Source organism: Eubalaena glacialis, chromosome 2, assembly GCF_028564815.1.
Source record: "Eubalaena glacialis isolate mEubGla1 chromosome 2, mEubGla1.1.hap2.+ XY, whole genome shotgun sequence".
Classification (NCBI taxonomy): domain Eukaryota; kingdom Metazoa; phylum Chordata; class Mammalia; order Artiodactyla; family Balaenidae; genus Eubalaena; species Eubalaena glacialis.
The window spans coordinates 103,067,522-103,094,067 of NC_083717.1; the positions used below are offsets into that span (position 1 = coordinate 103,067,522).

The 26,546-nt window shown below is 43.2% G+C and overlaps 2 long non-coding RNA genes across 3 annotated transcripts; both read right to left on the reverse strand.

Moving 5' to 3' along the window:
• Positions 1–549: 549 nt before the first annotated feature.
• On the reverse strand, positions 550–3,943 carry LOC133085225 (uncharacterized). 2 transcript variants are annotated; one of them, XR_009699538.1, is made up of 3 exons: positions 3,671–3,943; positions 2,215–2,338; positions 550–1,753 (listed from the first exon to the last, which is right to left on the reverse strand). It is a non-coding gene; the product is annotated as an uncharacterized LOC133085225 (long non-coding RNA). The 2 variants fall into 2 exon arrangements; XR_009699539.1 differs by lacking the exon at positions 550–1,753 and adding an exon at positions 1,804–1,851.
• A 10,062-nt stretch (positions 3,944–14,005) lies between these two features.
• Positions 14,006–24,684, reverse strand: LOC133085226 (uncharacterized). The gene is made up of 2 exons (XR_009699540.1): positions 24,434–24,684; positions 14,006–14,292 (listed from the first exon to the last, which is right to left on the reverse strand). It is a non-coding gene; the product is annotated as an uncharacterized LOC133085226 (long non-coding RNA).
• Positions 24,685–26,546: the final 1,862 nt, after the last annotated feature.

Here is a 26,546-nt window from a genome sequence, read left to right on the forward strand (position 1 = left end):
AATCAATGATTCCCTTTCCATTTAAAAATTTTTTTAAAAATTACTTTGAGCTGTCCGTATTGATTAAAATCTAATGTCACACATATACATTAAGTTTCAAACTTAACTAGGAAAGGAGGTTTCGTAGCTTTGCATAGTATTCAATGAAATGATCACTTTAAAGGATTTGTCAGTGAACGTTTAAGCACTTTTCCCCTTAGGACTAATAATAATGATAGTAATCAAAATCATACTAGGTATGGGAATAAAAACAGCAATCATCACTTGTTGAGTATGTTCTGCATCTAGGTGCAGTGCTTAGTGCTTTATGCACTTTTTATTATTTCATTCTTACAATTCTGAGTAAGAGATTTCTACAGGTGTCAGAAAATACAAACAAAAAACAAAACAAAAAGGCCTTAAATTTACCACGTGCTTTTGTTTCGTTTTTTAGCTATTTCCTTTATTAGAATGTGCTATCCAATGCTTTTGGAACATGGCATAGGGTCTGTAGTTATGAAATCAACCTGAAGATGGTTTGCCTATTTAAAATGGCATTTGTAGGTTTTATTATAAAGGTTAATATTAACAAGAACAATTAGAAATAACAAGAGGAACCTTCTATTGAGCACCTAAAGTTCACCAGGCACTGTTTTGACCGCATGGCATAGGTTAGTTCCATTCAACCCTTTAAGATGGACATTTTTGTGTCCATTTGTAGATGAGGAAACTGAGGTTTAGAAAGGATAGATAGCTGGCTTGATTGAGGCAGGAGATAGATGGGCTCCAGGCTAGGCATTTACAACTGGCCTCCTGTTTACATTGCTTGGGGTGAGAAAAAGTGGGCTTCAGGCCGGACACATAGAACTAGCCTACTGTTTGCATTTCCTGAGACAGGAGATAGGTGGGCTCCAGGTTAGGCATTTACAATCAGCCTCCTGTTTGTTCTCCAGAATGGAAGTAACAACAGAAACAGGGTAAATAGCCAGGCTTTGTCTCTTGTGGATGCCTTAAAATAACAGTCATGGCAGGAATGAAGAGGGGCTAAACCTTATTTGAGTAAAGGATCAAGAGATCACATATCCCCCCTCTTGGGGCAAGGGAGACACTACACATACGCAGAAAGACTCCTTGGGGGTCAAAAGTCAGGGGACGCCAGGCCATAGTAAGTCTTGCTTCTTTCCTCCCAGACGCCTTTGCTTTGAAATCCATCTTGGCTGAGGGGTGCATGTGCACCTAGGGGAGGGTGCTGAGACAAATTAACCAGGGGGACAAAACAAGACGATTGGCCAGAGGGAAGACAAAGACCTGGGAAACTGCCCCCTTATAAAGGATTTAAACTTCCCAAAGGCACGACTCTCAAGACTCTCTCGCAGAGTTCGCCTGTGTGTCTTTCCTCATGTACTCTGCTTTTCCAGTAAATGTTTTACTTTTCTCTTTCCTTCCGCCTCCTTGTCAGAATTCTTTCTTGTCAAGGCAGGCAAGGACTGGGGATTTAGGCCCTAGCCACTGGCCTCTGTGGTCTAGCAGTTAGGACTCCTGGTCAGGGAACGAAGGTCTTGCTTCCAGCTGCTGTTCACGGCTGCTGCTTACTGCAAGCTACCGATCACTGCTGCGTGCGTCCGAAATCATGATGACCCTCAGCTGGTAAGTGATGAAACCAATGTCAGAAGCAGATTGGGGACTTCCCTGGCGGTCCAGTGGTTAAGACTTTGCCTTCCAATGCAGGAGGTATGGGTTTGATCCCTGGTCGGGGAGCTAAGATTCCACATGCCTCGCAGCCAAAAAAAAAAAAAAAAGCAAAACATAAAACAGAAGTGATATTGTAACAAATTCAATGAAGACTTTAAAAATGGTCCACATCAAAAAAATCTTAAAAAGAAATAAGGAAATACAAATAAAGTATGGATTTTAGTTAATGGTAATACATCAATATTGGTTCATAATTGTGACAAATGTGCAAATGTTAATAGTAGGGGAAAGTGGGTATGGGGTATACCAGAACTCTCTATACTATGTGCGTAACTCTTCTGTAAGCATAAAATAATTCTAAAGTAAAAGGCAATTAAAAAAAAAAAAAAAAAGAAGAAGAAGCAGATTGGCCTGACCTCAAAGTGCTGTGCAGCTCAGGCTGTCTACAAAGAGCTGTGTGTAGCAGGGTGTGAGCCTGTCAAGGAATAACTGCACTCGAAGCATGCGGGCAGCTGACAGAAGTGGGGAAGGGGGCAAGGATACCTTGATGGGGCAGTAGTGACTGGACTGGGGCTGAAGTCTTCCTCTCCTGGATCGAGCCTCCTGCGTCCGCTGGTAGCAATGGCCTCTGTGCCATTGTAAGTATAACGTGGGGAAGGAGCTCTATCTGCAGGGAGGAAAAGTTGAAGTACGAAAGTTGGTTGGAGACCATCCTAGTTTTACACACTGATAGAGCTGTTCGCTTAGTTTCTGCTTTTTTTTTTTTTTTTAAGTAGGTGTTAAAAGATGCTGCACCCACTTTTGTGGCAAGCTGTCTTTTTTTTTTTTAACCATTTTTAAAAATTGAAATATAGTGAATTTACAATGTTGTCTTAGTTTCAGGTGTACAGCAAAGTGATTCAGTTATATCTGTATATATACATATATAGATATAGATATAGATATAGATATATATGTATGTTCTTTTTCAGATTCTTTCTGGAAACTATCTCTCTACTCTGCTGACTCCCATATAACCAGGTTATATGAAGTGGTCTTGATCTGCTGGTCACAGCTGATTAGTCCAGGGTTGGGCCCCTTAGACAATCTGGGTTGGTCATGGTTCCTTCTCTGAAAATTTGGAATTGGGACTCAGAGCTTCCAGCCTTAGCAGGAGCTGTAGGTGACCTGGGAAGCTGAGAAAGCTGGCCGGCAGTGAGAAAGAGTGATGTGGACGTATTTAAAAGCACGGAGAGGAAAGACTCAGAGAAGCAGCCACAAAGGCATTCCAGTTACAAGTTTTGGTCTATTTCTGAGGCCCTGCTGTGTCCCTGCCCTGGGGTTCAGTGAGACCATGTATGAACAATGAAATACAATATGGCAAATTTCTATTTTTGTTTAAATTAATTAAGTGGATTTCTGTCATTGGCAGAAAAAGGGGTCTTAGTTTGGAGTGTTTAAGCCTCAGCCCCAGGTTAGAGGACAGCCCTGAACCGGTAGGGGAGGAGGTGTGGCGGGAGGATGGCCATCATAAACAAGAAGCCAAGGAAAACAACTGCATCCCTAGAGTCTCTGTCAAATCCTGAAAAACTGAAGATGCAGGGCAGTGGTATTTACAGTTCAATAATGGAATTCCCCATGGATGGAGAGAGGAAAGCTCACCCACTGCTCCCTCCACCGTGCCTGCTGCAGCGGAATGGAAGAGGGGGTGGCGATGGGCAGGAGGCCCAGAGTAGCACTGGAGCAGTAGCCGATGCTGCCCAGGAGCCCACAGTTGGAACCGTGGGGGAGACGGTGGGCCCCAGGAGGGCCATACCCTATGAGAAACCTGCAGGGAGGGATTTGGGGTTTCTTTGATCTGTGGGAGGGCCTGTGGAGGATGTGCTATGATGTTACTGTTGTTGAGATGCTACAGCACTCCCAGGGCTGATGTGGTGTGAAGCAATGAACGTTACACAAGCTGGGAAGGGCAGGAATGAATCTGGGCTCAAAGGGAGGATAACTAGCAAAGCCAACTTACCAGACTCAAATTTGGCAGAGATGGCGTTTTGAATGTAGAGCATTGTCTTTCTGCTTGTAGCTTCTCTCTACCGAAGCCAGAGACATGAGACCAAGGAAAATAACTATGGCCCACGCTGAAACAGACACACCCCTGTCCTTTCTAAATGTCCCTCCACGCTCCTTCCAGGCCAAGTCACCTCGATACTCTCTGAGTCAGCCCCTGTGGCCACATGCTTCTTCTCTGCTGCATGAATTCTAACTTTATGATTGAAGTAAACAAAAATCCAGGAATCGAATGAGGCGGACTTCTTACAAGATCTCACTCCGTTTTACTACATTATTACCTTTCCTTCTTTAAAAAAAAGAAATGTATTATCTTTGCAAGCAGAAGTGCCTGAGAAGCGCTATGCTAGACTGACAGAAGGGGAAAATCTAGCGTTTTAAGTGTTTTTCTAAATAAGAATATTTAGATGCTTCTTATTCTTTTCTTCTTCCTTGGAACTCCTTGGTCTTTCTGATAAAAAGTCCTGTGATCTGTGAGCAGAATATCTCCCACCTTTGTGGTACCAGGTCATCTTGGTGATGATATGCTTTTGATTGTGTTCATGAGAAATTTGTCATTTATAAGTCACTGCACACATTTTATACCTGAATAAAAGAGAAATATGCGTGGATGTCATTGTGCTTGATTGAATCCTTATGCATGACGATCTGAAAGTGCTTATGTGAGGCATTACGAACAATTAATGATTTACTCATCTCTGAGTTCAGCATTGTGTCGTATATTACCTGGGGCTGATGAAAGGCACCATATAAGTGCAAAACGTTATTAGTTTTTAGGGAAGGGATGATAAGATTTGAAGCATAACCTAGCCCTAGTGAAATACTCATTCTCAGGTAAGCTGCTTGCAGTTCAAATTTCAGTAGCAAAGAGGCTTTTGGTCCCCACTCACGTTAATCTTTTAAGCAGAAGTGATGCCTAGAAACTCATACATCTCCAGATGGAGGGGGTTCCTGGGATGTATACTGCAGGCATCTTAAGAATCACAGTGGGGATCTGGAGATGCACCCACCGGCTTCTCTGGGTGATCTTTTGCTCAGGGGCTGAGTGTGGTGGGTGGAGGATGGAGAGAGGCTGGGCAGAAGGCTTTGTTTGGTTCCAGGAGGCATCTCATCAGGAAAGGATGAGACCTGCATCTCTGACCCATGAGCTGTTAGAGGTTTAAAATGTTTGCCTTGGGTGAACTTAGGGAAAAACACCATCCTCTCTGGCTTAATGTGAATTAAATTTTTCGATTACTCCAGAGGAGGGAAAGGCAGCGGCTCCAAGCATGCTTATTTGTGGAAAGTAAAATGAAATTAAACACTCCAGCAGAAGGGATCTTAGCAGCTTACTGATCCCGGGCCATCGCCCCTTGCCACTCAACGGCAGGGAAAATTTGATTTGAGGGTAACGGATATTTTAAATGGAGTATCCTGAATCCATCTAAACACGTTTTTATTCTGAGAGAATAATGATATTAATTTATATATCCTGCGAAAGAAATGAAGCACTTTAATGTTTTTTCTCCCTTCAGGGAGAGTGTGGTGGGTCTCTTGAGTAATGGAAGGAGAATCAATATAGGGAAGTGTGGTTCTCCTGGCAGCTGGCGTTGTGTGGTTTGCCATATACGTGCATGTAGAGAATCCCCTTTTGGTCATGGGATGCTCAGATGAAAAAGTGGGAATCCTGGGAATGGAAGAAAGTCTTGATGTTTTCATAAAAGTGAAAACCTGGGTGACCCTTTCCTTCTGTTTGAAAGAGGACAAGAGGAAAAGCATCTCTCTCTGTGTGTGCATGTGTGTTTGTGTTTCGTTAGAATATGGGCAAGCACTCTTGATTATATATCAGAAAGCCCATGATATTGTATGCATGTAGGTATATTTAAAGTCTGGAAAAAAGAGTTGTAAAATTATCATATCATCATCCTTGGGGGTTCCTATGAATATGCCAGATCCCTCTGAGTTTGGAGTGATTAGACTTAGTTATTCTTGGTTAGAGCAGGAGAATGTAGAGTGTCTGTGTGTGTGGGGGGGGGGGTTAGGCATGACTTTCGTGCTTATGAGTATTCCTCATAGCCTTTGTTTGGGGTTTGAATGAAGAAGCAAACTAAAAGGATGAGGGAAGGCAGGAAGAACAAAAAGATATTTCATAATACCTTGATTTTTTAAAGTGTGCTGATGATAGAGACAAAAGTTTCCATTTCTCGTTAAGACTTGAGCAGGCAGGGGTGATCTGCTCAGGTGGGAAAACTTGAATTTTCAGTTACAAAGTAAGACTTTCCAAAAAAAGGAGAAGGTGTAAACAACCCTCCAGCCCCCGTGCCACGTACACAGCCAGGCACCATCTTACGTCTCCGTGACTTCCTCTGAGGCTGCTGGACCATACACACCACTAATAACGGATAACAGTTGTTCTGAAAAAAGAAAACTTAGAATGTAGAGGAATCATGTTACTACTGACATGTTTTTAAGATTAGAACTAGGTGATGGGGAAGAAGAAAGAATGAAGAAAGGAAAAGGAAGAGGAAGAGAAGGAAAACAAGGAGAGGAGAGGAGGAGAAGAGGAAAATGACAATGATGTCATATTCGGGACATACTTACACTAAAAAGTTATTCGTTGTTCATCAGAAATTCAAATATAACTGGGTGCCCTACATTTTTTTTTTAATTAATTAATTAATTTATTTTTGGCTGTGTTGGGTCTTCGTTTCTGTGCAAGGGGGATGCCCTATATTTTATATGGCAATCCCAACCATGTTCCAGGCAAAAGGCTAAGCATTTCCATGTATAATCTCATTTAAACTGCACAAAACTCCTATCAAGTAAGGACTACTGTCCTTTGTAGTTTTAGATAAGAAGCTGAGACTCAAAGAGGTGAAAAGACTTCCTCAGGGTCCCATAGCTGGTGAGTGATGGAGCCAGGCTAAGAACCCAGGCAGAGCCTACACACTGGAGCCCTAGAAAAAGAAAAAAAATGAAGCAAGGAAAGCAATTCCACCTTGGGACATTTTGAAACAATTTAATGGAAGCTTTAGTGCAAGGAAAGAGAAGGCAATTAGCAAGACTCATGGTTTCTGAAGATTGTCGCCAACTTCTTCATTGTTGGCAACTAACTTCCTTTAGGGAGCTCCGTGTAAATTGTAATCCTAGATCTATGACAAAGGAGACACCCTTTCTATCCCCTGTTGGTGGCATAAATTAAAAATCTTCCTATATTCTGAATAGAGAAATGAAACCTTTGTGGTAAATCTCATAAAAATGTGCCCTGGAGATGAAAAATTGCATTCAGACCTCAGCCGTCTATATTAATGATGAGAAGGGACAGTGTGAATAGGGAAAGATATGAATTATGAAATATTTCTAGGTGCTGCATGTTAAGAGAGGCACTGTTAAACCAGAATGTATCTGAGGTTGTGTGACCAAGCTGTTGGCAAAGTGCCGCTGCTGATGGTGGGAAGAGGGTGTGCTTAGCGTGGGCTGGAGGTCCCTGAAAATAATTTGAGAGAAATAAGGGACTGGAAGGGGTTAGCCTGGAAATAGATTACCAACAGGAGCTACAATAGCTACCTGAATTATGCAAAGGGCATGATTCTAATTTCTAGTGGCTAGAATTCTGTTACTACAAAAGATAGAACTAGACCAACATGTAAAATTTTATAGAGGTAGGTTTCTACTCATCATAGAAGATCATTTTCTAGAAACCAGAGTGGTCTGATGGTAGGATGGCTGACCTCTGGAAATAGTTGTATCATCTTATACTACAGGCCTTTAAACTGCACCTGAATGCCAGGCCATTTGGGATGCTGTTGGGAGGATTTCTGAATCAAGTGAACAGCTTGGCCAGGCACACGCATGTGCACACACACACACGTATATTTAAGAAATTGTACTTTGATTACAAATGAAACTTGGAAAGATAAAGTGTCTCTCAAGTCTGTCGGTTCAGTCTGTCCCCACTGCTGCCCTATGCCTGGGCGCCTCCTCTCTTCCCTGGATTACTGTCCAGACCTCCTCGTTGGTCTTCCTGATTCCAACCTCTCCTCTGCATAATCTATTTTTCACAGAACTTCTAGTGTATTCTTTTCTCAATTCAAGTATATTAATTTTATTCCCTTGCTTAAAAACCTCTTCCTACCTTGATAAATATTCCCTCATCACGACAATACCAAATACATGTAAAGCTCTGTGTTTTTAATGACTGGAAGTCAGCAAAATACCAAAGAGGACTGAATTTAATTATTAATGCACATGTCTGAGAGCTCTCTTGATGAGTTGGTGACATTTGCATGAGAATAAAATGAAGACATACATAATTCATAAAGTACCATATATTTATTCCATTAAATTTATTCTCTTCCCTTAACTTCAGCAAAAATCACTAATTATGTGATTTTCACATAATTTGCGTTCTATTCATAGTGATCATCTAAAGGATGAAAATTGTAACTATATTCAGATATACAAAATTTAAATATATTTTCATAAAAAGATAAATTAACTTCAAAGTCAAAATATAAAATTAAAATTATTTTTCACATATATTTTCAAAAATTTAAAATAATATCACTTAAAGCTAACATTTTTAAATTTAATTTTTAAAAAGATAAATAAACCTTATTGCGTGTTTTGTAAAATAAAACTATTTGCATTTCTAGCATTCAATATCCAAGTGCTAATGTAAAAGCTCAGTATCATACTTCATGCATGATATATATATGTGCATATATATATATTTAAGTGCTATATGAGTTATTTAATATTGCAAAATATTCCTTAATTGTCACATGCACCTGTTGTGAATACCTTGGTAATTCACAAGTCCATGTAGAACTATAAACAGGAATACGAGGAAAAGCAGGAAAGAGGACTCTCGGTGCTACTGGGAAATAGTCCTTCATTATGCACAATCCACTGAATTCATGCCACCTTAGAGAGAGGATTTGACATGTTAGTTAGTCTTTTCTCTTACCTAAGCACAAACCCTTACCCCCCCAGAATCTGTGTTGGACAAGTGGCAAAATTCTCAAACCTTCATGGCATTCAGGTACAGTTGCCTTCTATTTTTGTGTTTCTATATATTTGACATGTATAATTGACATCTAACATTAATTTCAAGTGTGCAACATAATGATTTGATATTTGCACATTGATGTTGCAGAAGATCACCACGGTAAGTCTAGTTATCATTCAGTTGCCCTTTGTTTTGAGGACTTAGGGCAAGAGATGCAAAGTGGTGTTGGTCTGGGACCTGAACAGTATTCGTTACCAAGGCAGATGTTTAAGGTTCTGGATCAGGCTGTGTCAGTGCTAAGAGCCAGATCTTGAGTGACAAGGGTGCCCACGTGTGCTTTAACATATTACTATTATTACTATTGTTTGCATGTTCTCTAATCCATACAGGGCCCTCTATAAAGTAGAGCACAGGTCTCTTTGCCTCAGCCTAAGAGGTGTACTGATAAAATCTGTCGTTTCTGTGGGTACCTTTAAAATAGTTTGATTTCTTTCATATTTAAAATATTATTTGCAAACTTGTTACTTCAAATTCATAGCCCAAAGTCCTAAAGGCCTGATAGTAAGAGCACTGATGTAGAGATAAAGAGATCTGGCTTTGAATCCTAGCTTCAGCACTAATTTACTCTATGAATTTGGGCAAATCTGAGCCTGTTTTCTCATCAGAAAAAAAATGGGAAAATGTGGGTAGTTGTTAGGATTGAACAAGGTAAAGTAGTTGGAATTTCTTTGTAACTAAGAAGCAGTTCATAAATTAAGGGATTCATTTGACATAGCCTTGTATTCATTTTGTAGGCCTCCCATAACATATACCACAGACAAACAACAGAAATTTATTTCCTCATGGTCTGGAGGCTGAAAGCCCAAGGTCAAGGTGTCAACAGGGTTGGTTTCTTCTGAGGCCCCTCTTCTTGGCTTGTAGATGGCTGTCTTCTTCAAGTGTTTTCGCATGGTCTTTCCTCTGTGTCTGTCTGTGTCCTCATCTCCTCTTCTTATAAGGATGCCAATCACAAAAGATTGGGGCTCATCCTAATGACCTCATTTAACCTTAATTACCTCTTTAAAGTCCCTATCTCCAAATACAGTCACATTCTGAAGTACCGAGGGTTAGAATTTCAACATTTCAGCCCATAACAAGATTTATCTCCTTTTTTAAAGTGAATTTCAGATTTTATTTGAATTATCCTAATTCCATGGTAATAATCCCACTTAATGGCAAATTACTACACTTATTTAGAAGATAGTTCCAGTTGAAGATGGTTATAGGAAATACTAGAAAGACGTGCACTGCACTTCACCGTAACATCGGTTTATTTGAACGCCATACACCCCTTCCTGTAGTAAATAAGCTGTCTGAACGTGGCAGAATGTTAGACCCGATGGGGTTTGCAATATGCTCCCCTTGTTTCTGGGGAGCTCAGGATGTGCCAGGGGAAGAGCTTTGGATCCTGACGGTGAGGAGAGGTGGTGGGGGAGGTCTTCCTGTTCTGCAGCCAGAGGGAGTCATGGGCGAGTTGGATGAAGTGCTCGGAGCCTCAGAGCCCTGGAGGGGTTGGTGCCAGTCTGGGCAAAGTGGCCTTGGGAGCGGCGGGCACGGTCTGCTCTGTGGTCCCGTGTACCCAGTTCTCCCACGCCACTTTCAAAGCAGTGAAGGAAAGTCTTAGAGTCAGCAGAGTTCTTGGCTACTGGGGAATCATTTTACTTTTCAGCTGATTTTAAATCAGATCTGTGGAAAACCTAGGAGTAAACTGAGAATATCACCCTTTGGTGCCTGAGGATCTAGGGGTGTATACAGGGATGCTTTTCTACTTTTTATGGACATGAAAGGAAAATAGGAAATATTCTAGTGTAACATTTCTCAACCTGGTGCAAAAGGAAAAAAATTTCCAGTGTTCCTAGTATTATGAACATAAATCATTATGTTTCAACATAAAGTTAAGTACAAATCCTTGTGCCTCCATACCTTTTTTATAGCTATGAAATCAAAAAAAATTTACAAATTGAATTCAAACGAATCCATAAAACCCGCCACATTCACATAATTTAATATGAATAAAATGTTTTACTGTGATAAAAAAGATGAAATGTGTATCTAATATTTCTTGAATTGACCTTGATTTTAAGGATGAGGATATTCTCATTTGAGTCACGATCATGATAATTTTTAACAATGACTAAATTTTATTCATGTGTTTGATGGACCGACCAATCAATTTAATAGTGCACCTCAAAATAAAATTTAAAAATATACCTTTTACAAAAAAAAATTATCACCTACACTTTATGGTTTACTCCATTAATGGCTTCCAAAGTATTACACAGCCAAGACATGAGTGTGCACTTTACCACTGTGAACAGTGCGTGCAGCTCTGAGCAGGCACTTTGGGTTGGGTGTGCTGGTACCACCATGTGCCTTGTGACGGCTGACAGCTCTCCTTCCTCTTTGTCGCCTTGCTGTGAAAGCTTTGTTTCTGCAGCATGAGGAGACATCGTTATGCCACAGATGCAGGTACTTAAATTATGGGGCAGTACTTAGTTATGGGCATCTGCCTAATTCACTGTGGGCTTTAAATTTTGTTTAGCATTTCATCAAATGAGGATACCAACTTAAAATAAATTCTCGAAGAACTCTCGAGCCCCCTGAGAACATTTTCCACAGATCCCCAGTAGAGAATGAGACTTCTAAAGGCAGTTTAAAAAAGATCTGTTGTAACACATTTTTTCCCCTAAAACTCAGTATATTTTGACAACTTTATTGAAATATAATTCATATACCATACAATTCATCCATTTAAAGTGTACCATTCAATAGTTCACAGACTTCTGCAACCACCGCAGTCTAATTTTGGAACATTTTTATTACCCCAAGAAGAAACCTTATACCTGTTAACTGTCACTCCCCATACCTCCATCCTCATACCCCTCTTACTCTAAGGAAACCCCTAGTCTATTTTCTGTCTCTATGGATTTGCCTATTCTGGACATTTCATATAATGGTATCATATAATATGTGGTCTCTTATGTCTGGATTCTTTCACTTAGTGTAATGTTTTCGAGGTTCATCCACGTTGTAGCGTGCATCAGCACGTCATTCCTGTGGCTGAGTAATAGTCCGTTGTATGAATATACCACACTTATTTATCCACTCATTTATTGATCGATATTTAGGTTGTCTCCAATTTGGGCTATAAGGAATAATATTGCTATGAGCAATCGTGTACAAGTTTTTGTGTGAAAGCATGTTTTCATTTCTCTTGTGTATACACCTAGGCATGGAATTGCTGGGTCCCATGGAAACATCGTTTCAAATTTTGAGGAACCGCCAAACTGTTTCAGAAAGCAGCTGCATAATTTTACATTCCCACCAGAAAGGAATGAGGGTTCCAATTTCTCCACATCCTTTTCAACACTTGTTATTGTGTGTCTTTTTTGATTATAGCCATCCCAGTGGTGTGAAGTTGTGTTTCATAGTGGTTTTGATTTGCATTTCCCCGGTGACTAATGATGTTGGGCATATTTACAAAGTGCTTATTGGCCATTTGTTTATATTCCTTGGAGAAATGTTTATTCAGAGTCTTCTACATTTAAAACTTTGTTGTTTAAACTCCATGTATTTTTAAATGAGCGTTTGTGAAAACGAGAGAGTGAGATGGCAATGTAATAGGTTTCTAAGAGCTCAGGCTCTGACTTAACCAGCTCTGCATCTTAGATAAGGTTTTAACATCTCTGAGCTTCTGCTTCCTCGCATATAGGGTGGGATTAATATCTGCTAGAGCTGTGGTGGGGATTAACCAAGGTAACATGCAGACAGCTCTTGGCATAGAACCCGGCACATGGTGAGTGCTCAATAAACAGCAATAACTACGACCTCCACAGTTCTTCCTGGCATTGAATCCCAAATGGGCTTGTCCTCTTCTTTATTAGTTTATTGTCTCTCTGGGTAGATTGTAGACTTCCTAAGGGCAGGGGTGGTGTTCTAACACTTCTCTTAAAATTCCCACAGTATTTCATAGTCTGAGTGGACTTGGGGTATGAGAGCGAATTGGGAAATGTCTTGTGGTGCCAGTTGCGTGAGAGCGGGGTTGTAAAGACCAGGTGGTTTTGAACATTCAGATATGCAGGGGAAGAATACTTTGGGTAGAGAGAATGAAATGAGTAAAGGCGCAGAAATAGGAAGGCTCAGTCCACAGCTTGGTGGAGCTCGTTCTGTTTCTTGGTGAGCCTGCTGCACCATCGGGGGCAAGAGATTAGTGAAGGGTCTTTACAGGTTCTCCTGGAGGAGCAACTAGAAGGACATAGTGGAAGCTGAAGAAAGACGCATTGCAGGGCCTGGTCTCTCACGGCCCTCAAATAAGTCTGAAGATGCAGCCTCCTGCCTGTGGTCTCCAGACATAGCCATCACTCACACGGGTTTTCTAGGCCCATGGCTAAGGGCAAGGACAGACTTTTGTCATTGTTGTTTCTGCTGTCTTAAATAGCTGGAGAGTTGCTGCTTTTCTGTTTGCTCAGATAGGACAAGCAGCCTCCAGCTCCAGTTTACCGGCATGACTTGCTTCACTCTCTCCTTGTCGTAGGAATTTGCGACATTTTCCATGACAAGCCAAGACTCAGAGCAGTTACCTTACCCATCTGATATCACTCAGAAAGTCAGCAGGGACACAGGGAACTAATTCACTCATTCGTTCTCCAAGGCTGTGCTTTTTTCAAAAGACAAACTGACCTCTCTTCTATTATAGAGAATTAGTAGGCACTAATTTATCGTCACTCTGTTTCCCATCAAATGAGTATTAGAAGTAATAAAAGGCCTAGATAAAGGCTATCCAGAAACTCCTAAATTGGAGTTATCTGTGACCAATTGTCTTCAGACTTTTAAATCCCATTTAGCAGCTGGTAACCATTCCCTTGCATGGTGTTAGATGCGCCCAAATCTCCCTGTGCTTCCTGAGCATTGCAAAAAAATATATGGTTTTCGGACTTCCCTGGTGGCACAGTGGTTAAGAATCGGCCTGCCAATGCAAGGGACACGGGCTCGAGCCCTGGTCCAGAAAGATCCCACATGCCGCGGAGCAACTAAGCCCGTGCACCACAACTACTGAGCCTGCGCGCTCTAGAGCCTGCGAGCCAGAACTACTGAAGCCCGTGTGCCTAGAGCCCGTGCTCCACAACAAGAGAAGCCACCGCAATGAGAAGCCCGCGCACCACAACAAAGAGTAGCCCCCGCTCACCACAACTAGAGAAAAGCCCACGTGCAGCAACGAAGACCCAACACAGCCAAAAATAAATAAATAAATAAATAAATAAATAAAATTAAAAAAATATATATATAGTTTTCAAAAAGGTAAGGGAAAAGGTGCCGTGTAGTAGACTTCCAGAGAGTGCGTGAACACACAGGGTGGAGATGTGAGAGAATTCCCTGTGTAGCCTTCCAGCCTCTGCTTTCCCCGCTCACCGCGGGGCTCCATCGCTTAGGGCACAGTGTGTCCTCTGAAAAGTCACGCAGCTGTTGGCAGCGGGAGGCGCTCTCCCGGCGGTGTGGGCTCCTCCCTCGCTCCTCCAGGCTGGCTCACTTCGCTCCCAGAGTCCTTGGGCCTTGAGGACAAGGACAAGAAACCACTAATGAGGAAGAACACACTGGAGGGGAATTATACTCAGCAAGGCTTAGAGACACTGACTCCAACAGACAAGATCACAGGCGATGCCTTCGGTTGGACGCTGAAAACCTGTCTAGGGTCCCTTTTGCTCACTGTTTCTGTTTTCACTTGTTTCCCGTGTCTGTAGGTGCTTGTGTTCAGGCAAACATCTTGCTGCTTCTGCATCAGAGAGGCCATTGGAAAGGAGAGTTAGGGTTTGGAAAAGTTTCTTGAGAAGGTGAGGAAGGACGTATGGAGGGCATACAAGGTGGAAGTATATAGCTTGGATTGAGGACTAAAGGGATGGAAAAATATTAAAGAAAAGTAATGTGTGTAAGTGAAAAAGGAAGCAGAAAGAGTGGTGCAAGAGAGTTAGGATAGGTCAGGCACCTGTAGATTTGGTCAGTGACAGACGGAAGGAGAGGGGTGAGAAGTTTAATCCATGGTTGACTTCATGGATACTGCTCAGGAGGCAGCCGGAAGGAATCCTGGGCTCAGAGTCTAATCCTGCTTCTTGCTCTGGTATTTCCTAGCCATGTAAACATGGGCAAATCATGTAGCATCCTTGAACTTCAATTGCCTCAAGTATAAGCATTCACTAATAATAATATCCAACAATGATATTATTGCAGGGATCAAAGGAGATGTGCATGTGAAAGCGCTTTGTAAACTGTAAGCACCATCTGATGTAAGATATTGCATTCCACTGACTCTCATTATTCACATGGAGCGGACCAGAGGCTGGTCGGCAATCACAGTGTCCTTAAAGGAGTGCAATTTAATGGCTTCCCACGTCATAGTAGCTTGGACTACGTCAACAAGCTGGCCTAGTGGAAGACCTTGGGGTCTCCTGTTGTGATGTGGTGGCAGATATTGGAGGGCTTAGTTTAAAAAATTGCAAGTCTTCATGCTTTATAAATTCTTATGATGCTTCCTAACCTAGTCCATGGTCTGTACAGGGTAGAGGTAGGAATATTCTGGTAACCATTCAGGAAGGAGTCCTAGTTACCACCCTACCAATTCACTCTACCTGGAAAAATTGGTTTCACTCTTAGTCATCCTTTTTTTGGAGAATGGAGGTCATGCAGGTGGAGATACACTTCTGTACTCTGTGGCTTTGAGAAGGTAGTAAGTGAGGTAGTGCAATGAAAAGGGCTTGTGAATTATAAAGTGCTAAAGACAAGTGCTATGCGTGCCTTATTATTGTAGTTCACAGAGGCAGCTTGTGGTAGTCGAAACAAAAGGAATCTTAAGGAAGAAGAGCTGAGCCCAAGTCCTGACTCTGTCACTGGCTATTTGTTGGAAAGTCTCCACCTCACCACTGCCCAGGATGTGGGGAAGACAGAATGCCTGACAATGGAGCTGAGAGTGCTGAATGGATGCTCCTGTCTGAGTATAAAGCATGTGAGCCACCTATTTTCTCTCCTGTTGTCCACACCTGTCCCTCAGGGGAAGTCTGACTGGTCTTTCTGCACAGGGTCTGCCTCTAGGTTATATGCGTACAACCCGCTCCTGAGTTCTGCTTGCTGACTCAATAGTCATAAACTTTCAAATCTGCAATGGCTTTTTAGACCAAGTGACCGTGAAGAGACAAGAAGTGTGACATCCCATGATGGAGCCCAAGGTCTATGCTGTACTTCTCATGAAGGTGATCCCTTGTTATCTTTGGTTTTGAATACCTCCATTGTGCGCTTTCCATCATTTTTATGATGAGAAAGATGTCATCTGTGTAGCATCTGCAGGGCTATGGTTGAGAAGTGAGTTGATTTAAAACATTTCATTTCAGATTACTCATAAAGATTTCCAGGGCACTTTTCCTTCATCCCACCTGGTAGTCAATTTTCTTCATGGCCACAATAGCACGAGTGTCATCTTTTGAGCCTAAATACTGCAGTTTAAAAGTCCCCTGAACCCGAACAAAAACATTTGTTTTCTTTAAAGTGTGAGCTTTTCTCCAGCCTGGCCTAAATTCCTTTTATGTCTGCTTTGAAATGCAGCTTCTGTTAGCCAGTCACAAGATATGCTTCTTCTCCCTCTGCTTCTTCCTTAGGACCCAACGTGGTTCATTATTAGTTCAAGTACACAAGGCAGGTGCAGGCTCGATTTGACAAGCATTTTAAGTGAGATGGAGTTGGCATTTAGTGTGGTGTCTCGCTATCTGGAGAAAAATCTGTCCTTATATGGCCAGGAGTTTTCACTCACCTGGGGAACACTGATATCTTTCAATACTCATGATGCATTGCCAACATGTTTTCTTCTCTTTTGGCAAACATTGCAGCAGGTGGGACATAACTCATGTTTTTGCTTTGCAGGAGAGTAGCTACTGTCTGAGACACATGGATGTTATTTTTCTTAATACTAAAATTTTAGGATTTTGGTTACAAATATGCAAATCAGGTCTTAATAATATTAACGAGATGAACATGATTCTCTCCTGCTGAGAAACAGTGTTGTAGTAAGAGCCCCAGTTCTGGAATGAGAAGATCTGGGCTTGAATCCTGGCTATTCTACTAATTAGCTAGATGACCTTGGGTAAGACATTGAACCTTTGTGAGTCTTAATTTCTTGCTTTGTGAAGTGGGGGATAATAAAGATTGTTGAGATTTCAAATGTGCTAATACACATGATTATAGAATGATACGTAAGTGAAAGATTATCATGACTGAATCTTTATCCTTATAACTGCTGGGAGTTGGAAGGTACATTTTGGTTTTCTTGGGTTTGGCCAATAGATTTCATATGATCCCTGCTCTTGTAATTTCAGAGGATGGTGCAAATTATCAGTGCTTCACACCAACTTTTTCAATGGTGCCATTGTTTGATAAGGAAGAGGAGGAAGAGAAGGGTTCCTTGAGGAAGAAATTTACACTCAGCTGGATGAAGCCTTTCTAAAATCCCTCCAATCCTAAAATCTTGTTATGATAATATTCTAACACTAACCATTATAATAAGTCTAAGAAACTCATGGAACTTAGACATTGTCTTGCTCATTCACATCACAGAGAGAGAGAACAGTTAGGAAACAGGTGACACCATGCCAAGGGCTTGACAAATAACAGTTGCTTGGTTGTTTCAGTTGACTGAGGATCATTCCATCCTCTCCTCAGGTCTTTTGTGTCAATCTAGCTGAACAGATACTGAGATAAGTAGAAGCCCAGGTGCTATGCAAGATACAAAAATTATAGAACTCATCCATCTCTGTCCTCAGGAGTTAGCAAACTTGTTAGTCCCTTCTTTGGTGCTGCCTCTCTGTTATCTACATCTATCTATGTCTAAATCGGTATCCTGTTTAAGCCCACACTGGAAGGGGATTGTGTCTATGAGCTCCTTCAAGACAGAGTTCCACTGCTTCCAGCATCTGACCCACCAGGAAGCAGGTCTGGCTACCCAAAGGCTGGACCTACAAAGGATTGAGATCTGTAGTTGGTATATTCAGGACAAATGATAAAATTTACTGGGTTCATTGGCTTGGGGGCGATTGGTGGGATCAGTGATCACTCTTGTGTGAAGGTCTATGTAGTCATGGGTTCTAGCCTCAACAGCTGCTTGCAGACTGGGGACTCCTCTCCTTCATCATGGCCTCTGACACCGCCATTTATGGAAACGTCAGACTCAGCTCCCGATGAGGCTGTAGTAATAGCTGCTATTGCCATGGGCCCATGGATGCTTTCAGCTTGCTCATTCAATCATTCACTCATTCATTCATTCAATAAATGTTTATTGAATGTCTACTATGGGACTGTTCAAAATACTGGTGGCAAAATGGTGAGCAAAACTGCACATCTTTATTTTCATGGAGCTTACAGTTTGTGAAAGAAATACATGGATGAAAGTTATCCCTGCAGTGAGCATATACACCTGTGATATGTGCTATGAAGGAGAGGAACTGGGCCTAGAAGGAGAGATCAGGGAAGAGCTAAAGGAGGAGTGCAGGGTAACAAGCAAAATGGGCCTGGGAGAGCTTTCCGGGCAGAGGGAGTACTACACGCCATGGCCTCCCTCTCTGGAGATGTGAAAGCAGCCGGTGTCTGGAATACTGAGAGTGAAGAGAAGCAAAGACGAGATATGATGAAGGAGGGAAGGAAGGGCCTTTGTAGGTAGGGTCAGGGTTTTAGATGTTAAACCTATCAGCGAGGAAATGACAAAAGGGTTTTGGGCAAGCAGATGACAGGGTCAGATTTGCATTTGGAAGCCTACTCTTGCTGCTTGTTGGTGAAGGATTGCAGGGGGATGTGAGATTAGGTGCAGGGACTCCAGGTGGGCTATTGTCTTCATCTAGGAGAGAGCAGGTAGCAGCCTTGGACTAGGGTGGTGGCCATGGAGGCTGGGAGGTAGAGGTACTGAGAGACGTTGAGGAGTCAAGGCCTTGGAAGAGGTTTGCTGGCGAGGGGAGAGAGAGAGAAGGCAAGTCATCAAGCAGAGGGATGCTCAGGTGGGCCAGGAAGGCCAGAAATGAAAGCAAGGGTCAGGGTTGGGGAGGCAGAGTTGGGAGGTGGCAGGGAGAGAGTGGCAGGAAGGCTTCTGTTTAATTTTCTTCCTTCCGCTTATCCACACTGCTCTAAGCCTGATTTGTCCAATTTGGTTTCAGCTTTAAGCAATTTTGCTTTGGAGGTTAACTGTGAGGGGTCATTCAAGTCCTGGGTTCAGTTTTCGGTTTGTTTTTCAGGTCTGCATGTTTATGAGTGCGAGTCGGGGCGTGAGAGGGGGCATGGGTATTTGGTCCTCCAGCTCTGAGTCCCCCCCGCTCTCCCTGCTTCTGGAATGTGGCTTTCCTGGCCCTATGCAGTCTCCACCCCCCATTCCCCCTTTCTCCTCACTAACTTTCACTGATGACCGAGCAAGTTTAGTTAGCCTGAGTTTGCTTAAAGCTTTTCTGGTTCTTGTTTTCAGCTCAGTGGTCATTCTCCCCTCAGGCAGTGTTCCTGGCTGAATGGTCTCACCTGACCCTACAGGTGCTTCAGGGATTGTGAGGGTGGGGAATGGACTGAAGGCAGCTTTCTTTTTTTTTTTTTTTTTTTTTTCTTACTCCAGCTGATGTGTAACGGAGTCCCACCCCCATCCCAGGAAGTTTCACATTGTCATTTAGTGCCAAGTTGCCTACAATGACAGTACGTATTACTCTTCTTGTATTACAGAGAGGTTGGTATTAGAGGGATAAAGATATCTCGACATTTGGGATAAAGAAACTTGTTTTTTTTTAAATAAACTTCTCTGCTCCTAACTTGTATGTCCATTTGTCTATCCAATTAACCAACAAATACAAATTTATTGGGCCATTTCTGCAGTGCCAGAAGTAGTGATGAGAAATGGGGGAATGTTTGTGATGAATGCAATCAGTGCTGGCAGTGCTTCTCAAACTTTTCCTTGAAGTATTCCGATGGTCAAGGAGACTGCACGAGAATAGAGACATCAGTCTTGCTGCTGGTGGTTGGGACAGCGTAACTTGAATCGTCTTGCCATAATCTCCCTTGAAATTTGTTTGAGGGCTTTAGTTTTAGTTTGAAATTTTGTGCACATTTTGCATTTGGCTCTATAATGTATCCATGTTTGTTTAATATTAGAAATGTCTCCCAACCTAAAAAGAAAATTGTTGCCCCAGTTTTGCACATCCTGCCTATCCCAAGCCCCTTGACATATACCTGCGCACCCCCAGACCTGAGTATCACAAGAAAGATGAGTGAGAGGGCTCCATGTCCATTGTCACACATACAAATGATGACAGTACAATGGAGAAGAGAGGCAATCAGGGAAGCAGGCATTAAAAGCATTAAAGCATTGTCTTGAAGAAAGGATTATGTATTTTGAGGGGTGGGGCATGCATTCCAGGAAATGAGAGTTGCTTATGCAAGTGTGCGGAGATTTGAAATAAAACGACTTGTTTAGGGAATAAATTGCAAGAGCACAGTTTGTCGAGAAGGAAGGAGCTAGGAGAGTAGATTGAAAAGGACGCTGAATGTCACACCAAGAGTCTGAACCAAATCCAGAGCCGTTGATTCCATAGGCAAGGGGAAGTATCTTAAGTTTTCCTCAGGTGGGTTGTTGACCTAGAAATATCACGGAGTAGGACTCAGCTGTAGAGGGGAGGGCGGTTCAGAGGGCATGGATCCCAGGATTCCACTCTCTCTCCGACCACCTGAGACATGGGGGTGGGTGTGGGGCAGCCCACCCACTTCTAATTCTGATTAGGTCTGGGGTGTGGCCTGGCCATCTGTATGTGCAAATATTTCATTGCAAATCTGAAAGCACTTAGCCAGGTTTGAGACTGGCTGATCTTCTGCGATCCTATCGTGGGGCACAGGGAAGAGATGGAGGCCTAGAGAGGTGAAGCCATTTCCCCAATGTCACTAATTATTGGCAGAACTGGGTCAAACACAGTCCTTCGGCTCCCCAGTCACGAGCTGCCCCACCAGCCCAGGCTGGGAGTTTTGACCTACGTCAGGGTTTCTCTATTCCTCTCTCCCTTGCGTATTTCTCCATAACTGAAGGCATGTGGGAGGCCAGAGTTGTTTTGCAGGGCTCTGGAAGTTTTGTGTCCCAGCCAAGGTCAGTTTAGCATTCTTATTAACATGCTGAAGATAATGGATGTCTAAAAGTCTGAGGACATAAATATTTTAATGTAGCCATACCATGTTGCTGTTTCTTTCAGACCTGCACTTCAACTTTTATTTACTTTTACATGTTGCTGGCTTAGGGCCACAAGGTTTTCCATCAACAGAAATGGCTGCAGATTGAAACGATTTGCTTTCTCCCCCAGCGCCGAAGAGAGACCCATTCTCCAAAACAGGTGTTTTTAGATCAAGATGGGCTATTGGATGACACAGTGGGGAATACACTTAGTAAAGCACTGTCATAAATTGGGCTGGTGTCGGCTTCCTGATTTAATGCTTTGCTCTATTTAGTCATGAATTATATATTCTTTTTCAGACTGATCATTTATCCCACTGATAACGGGACAGTGTTCTACCCAGTGGGTTTGGCCCCTGACCTAAGAAATATACTGATGCGTCAAAAGTCCCTGAGCTAACAGCTGGGATGAACTCTGGAGACTGTAAATCTGCAAAGGCAGAGAGGGGGCAGGCAGGCCTGCGTGCTACAACTCTCCCCTCACTTAGTATGCATCGACTACCAGGATAGCTGAGCAATTCCTTGTCTGCTTTTTACCCAACGTAATTTGCAAATTGATTGTTCTTCCTTGGAAGTCTTTCTTAATTAAATAGTAACTGCAGTTATTACCCTCTGACAAAGGGGATATTTTAGTGTCTTGGCAGAGGATATCCTTAGCTCAGTGGATTATCTTTTGTTGAAGTGCCCACTGTAGACTATTGTGTGCAGAACTCTACTGGATGGGTCCTTCTCGAAGAATGAGATGGCACCTCTTGTCCACTGAGAGCTACAATCAGGTGAGTTAATAATAATGCCCTATAACAAAATGTGTGTGGAATGCCTATGCTTTTCAATGCACTTATTTCAAACATCATTCCATCCCACTTTCACACAATGTATGGCAAACTCACTCCATTTGTCAGATGAGAAAACCGAGGGAGAGAGACCTTAGGGGTTTGCCCAAAGCTCGTAGAGAAAAGTGAGAAACAGGACTAGAATATAGGTGAGCTGCCTCCTGTGCTAACCTGTCTGCTCCCCATGTTCAGTTATGCCCAAATGTGTTCATTCAACAACTATTTTAATGTGCCAACTATGATTGGGCCCTCTGGGGACGGATAGACTAGCCGTGAGTGAACAGGTGTCTTCAGTGCACATCAGCCTTCCAACCACAGCAGCGGTTCTGAATTCTTGATGGGTATCAGAAACATCTGGGAAGCTCATTTAAAAGCACAGTTGCCTGGGCCACAGCCTGGGGTTTTCCTAAGTCTGGGATATGCCCCAGCGTATACATTTTTAAAAGTTTTTGAGGTGAATCAGATGACCAGTCAGAGTGTAAGCCAGAGAACTAGGCTTTTATCTCACCCCGGATCGCACACACACACAAGGAAAGGTGAAGTAGAACTAGGAGACCCAGCATTGGAACCCAGTCAGCCTGGAGATTTGTAGAGGTACAAGTGTCAGCAGCAGGAGTGCCTCAGAGCCCATATAGAGGCAGGCACAGTCTCTGCTCTAAGGAAACATACCAGGGTGTCCTGGATGAAAATCTCCTAGCTTAAGCCAGGTCAACGTAACAGGCTGGAAAAAGAAAGCCTACCCCCTTTGCCCACACTGGATCTTTCTCTCCTACTTTTCTTCTCCTCTTCATTGCTTCCTCGCTTCCTTATCCATACTCAAAATTCCCTTCCTCCATCAAAACCCTACTCATCCTTCAAGGCCCAGCTCACCTTCAACCTTTCCCCTGACATCTTTGATTTCCCCTCTCAAAGGGACTCTCTCCTTCCTCTATGCCCTTCAGCACTTTGTACCTCTATGGTTTTTACTTAGCCATTGTATACAAGGGCATATTTCTGCCTTGGGGATTGATTCTCTGTTCATCTTTGTCCCTCCTAGTAGCCAACACAGAACCTGGCACATTGGAGGTGACCAGTATTTGTTGGTTGAGTTAAACCGACTTACTGAACTGCAACTACTTCTGAGCCTACTCAAAAGTAATTAATGAATGTATCAGTTCAAACTTAGAACGCATATCCCCACCAACAACTTCTATACTTTGACAGTTTAAAACAATTTTTAAAAAAAGAAAAGCAAAACACATTTAACTCAGAATACTTGGAGAATAATTGCTGGTTTCAATGATGAATCCGCCTTGGCCACTGGTAAGCTAATTCGGATCACGGATGTAATGAAATGTTAATTATCTGTGGATCATTTATTGTGCCACACAGCCACCCTGTGACTGCTAAGGCAGCCCTGCATGCTACTCTCCCTGTACCCTAGGGCTGACCTTGGCCCAGCCTCCTCCCCATCAGGAGGAAAAACCTATTCCTGATGGTCTCCTCCCCTACCCGGCCCCTTCTCGTCCTTCTCTCTTGTCCTGGAGCCTGCAGAGGCTGGCCCTGGACAGGAAAGGGGTTGACAAAGTATTTGGCAGAAATGCGGCCTGGAGGTGGTTGGTCTAGGTGGGTGTGCACCCTGGCTTGGAAAGGCTGAAGGTCAGGTCTGGTGTTAGGAGAGAGCCCTCCCTTCTCTCTTTTGTCTCTCCCTCCTCCTTCCTGCCTCCAGGGTCAGGTTTGAAGACCTGCATCTGGCTGGCTAACTCTTCCTGCATAGCTTTTCTAACCAAGTTTTTCAGGCCAGGGCCAGGAACACTCAAGGTCAACTCTAGCCAGGGTTCATCTTCCATACAAGCATGACAAACTTTATGTACCTACAGAGCTGATTCCGTCCACCCAGAAAAGCACCCGTAGGGAATAGCCTCGTGATCTTGTCTGCACCTCCGGAAGTGGTGATGGGCCCACATGTCTCCCTGTCCATCATCTCACACTTGGTGGGATGCCTTGGCTTTCAGCATGGCCCTGAATCTGGAGGATAGGCAAACAAGATGTATTTGGGATTGGGAGAGTCACAAAGCTCTCTGCTGGAGAAACACTAAAGGATTTAGAGAAGAGAAAAGCAGCAAGGCCAACACAGCTATCCTTAGACTCTTGGAGGGTCTTCCTGAGGAAGGAGGACTGAACTTGCCCTATGAAATCCTGATGGATAGAACCAGGCTGAGTCATAAATCCAATCCCTAAATCACCTTCCTTGTCTAGGCTCTGGCCATGCTAAATGGCCTCTGGTTCTATATGCATGCAATTCCCTTTAGTGCAACCATCTCCCTGGATAACCTTGACTTCTCCTTTGGGAAACAGCTTAAACTTCATCTCCCCAGAGCAAGGGGCCTCCCTTAAATCCTCTAGATCAGGTTTCTCTAAGGGACCCTGTTTGGGGCGGGATAATTCTTTGTTGTGGGGCCTGCCCTGTGCATTGTTAGGATGTTTAGCAGCATCCCTGGCCTCTACCCACTGGATGCTGGTAGTATCCTTTCAGTTGAGACAATCAAAAATGTCTCCAGATATTACCAGTTGTCTCTCAGGGGTTAAAATCCTCCTCTCCTCCCCCAATCCAGTTGAGAACCAGCACTCTAGGCCAAGGTGCCCATAGCACCCTGTACTTACACTCTTGTAGCACCCATCACATTGCTCACACGTCCAGAGTTCTCCATGCTTGTTTGACATCTGTCTCCTCCTAGGTCAGCTCCCTGATGGCAGGGATGGATTCTGATGTTCTTTGCTGGTCCAAATTTTTCAGTTATAAAAAATGAGTGAAGAGATGAATGTTTTAAACAAGAACTTTGCAGCTCTCAGAGCTGTCCACAGCATAGTTTCCCCCCAAATTTATTTAATTTCCTATCACTGGGTGAGTCCAAACAAGGCAAACGGCCACTTGTTGAGAATGTCGTAAAGGAGATGTAAGCTCTGAATGGGTGATCTTGAAGTTTCCTTCCAGTTACAACATTGTATGGAATGTGGGCTTTCGGCCAACCACCCTCTGGGTAACTAATTAAATCACAAGGAAGAGGCCAACCACTCCTTCAGGAGTCAGGTGCTAAGTGTTCCTAGGAAGGGGTGATGCAGCTTGGGGAGTGACCTTTAAGTGGGTCAAGAGTCACATGAATATGGAATGCCTTTCCCTTCCCTTTCTCCTCACCTCAGAGGTCATTTGACCCATGTCCTCAGGGGTAGGATCATGCTTGAGAGGTTTAGAAAACATCCTTTCCCCCCTAAGTCCCACTCTTCGGCAAGCAGAGCTGGGCAGGCTTCTGGGGTGTGAGGTGGGTGAGACAGGAAGGCCAGCACGTTTCCCTGGATGGTGCACCAGTTGCCTGGGGCAGTGTTCTTTAGACTTTGAAGGTTACAGCATGTATGATTTATTGCTGTATTTTTCTTCCCCAATAACCCCCTTTCCAATGGGGCAAAGAACTGTAAGCAGAGACAAATGGTTGCCCTCTGAGCCCACACTTGATTTCAAGGGCTGTGGGAGAATCAGCTTCGGCTGCCATTGACTACCTGCCCGTGTGCCTGGCCCTGTGCTGGGCTCTTTCACATGTACGATCTCCTTTAACCTTCATAACCCAACAAGGGAGGTGCAATCACATCTGTTTTTCCAAAGAAGCAACTGAAGGGGTCAGCGACTAGCCCAACATCACAGAGCTAGTTAGGAGCCTGTGCTTGGGGCAGAATCTGTCCATACCTGCTATGCCCCGTGCATGTCCTGCCACGAGCAGAATGTGAACGCATTCTACCCCAAGCTCCTGTTTTAAAAAGTCCCTATGAGTGGGCATTGTCATGATGAAAACTATCCTTGAACTCAAATTCCTGCCACTTTTGTGGCTGCTGCTTAAGATCTTGCCGTGATTGACTTGATTATGTTTTTGCAAATCTCTCCTTACATATCTGCAGCTGAGCTGCCTTATATCATTATACTTCTGACTTAACATGGCAAATTGCACACACATGTTTATTTCTCTTTAAAAACAAAATAAAAGCAGAGGAATAAAGAAGGATAAATCTACAAGGACAAAGAAAAGGAGAGTGAGGATCTCAACCAAAATTTGGAAGATGGAAGCTAGATGGATGGACGATAAATGTCGTGGCATACCAGAGAAATCCGAGACCCAAATGTCTGGGGGTGGGGTAGGGTGGGGTGGGAGTAGAGTGGGGTGCAGGGATGGCAGAGGAAGATCTGAGACCACCTAGATCCTTTCTACCTCCCAGCTCAGCTATATGACCTCTCCTCTCTGACCTCAGCAGACTGAGTACAGTATACTCTGTAGTGCTCTGGATTCAGACATGCCAGGTAGAGTCAGGGCCTGGGGAGAGACACTAGTGGAATCAGGCTTAAAATAAAGTTTGCACACTGAATGAGATTCCACCAACCCCATTCTCCTGATTGGCTCCTGGATTTCTGGAAGCCAGGCCTCTGCCCAACACCCCAGGTAGGAGATTGAAAAATTTTTCTCGAGGGAAACTAAGAGAAAAGGCCTAAATATTTGGATATTTGAGGCATTTTCCAGTAGAAGCCTGTGGTAGATAAGCACTGCCCATGCATACAGACCATCCATTCAGTGGTAAAGCACCTCACTTTAGAAAGCATTAAGCTGTGGTATTGCTGAAACTGGATCTTTCCTCGTTATCAAACAAGCAACTTGATTGCTATTGAGACATCACTGCAAACTTAATATTTGAATTTGATGACCTTCTAATTGCAAAAGCCTTAGTCCTTATTCCT